Consider the following 263-nt stretch of genomic DNA (forward strand, 5'->3'; position numbering starts at 1 on the left):
TTCAGCCCTCTCTTCTTTCTCTTTCTCATCTCCCCCCCCCTCCTTATTTTCCACCTTCTCCCCTGTTCTATTCCTTCTCCCCTATTCTCCACCTCTTCCCCCCTCTTCCACTGTGCACCCCCTCCTTGCCTACGCTCCCCTCCTCTCCTGTTCTCCCTCTCCCCAATTCTCCTCCTCCTCCCTTATTCCCCCATTTGTTCGTAAGAGGTCGTGACTCGTGGGTCGTGACCAGAGAAAGGAGTCTTTGGCGATCGTGCACCATC

The sequence above is a fragment of the Penaeus monodon genome, chromosome 23 (genome assembly GCF_015228065.2).
Source record: "Penaeus monodon isolate SGIC_2016 chromosome 23, NSTDA_Pmon_1, whole genome shotgun sequence".
NCBI classification, from domain to species: Eukaryota; Metazoa; Arthropoda; class Malacostraca; order Decapoda; family Penaeidae; genus Penaeus; species Penaeus monodon.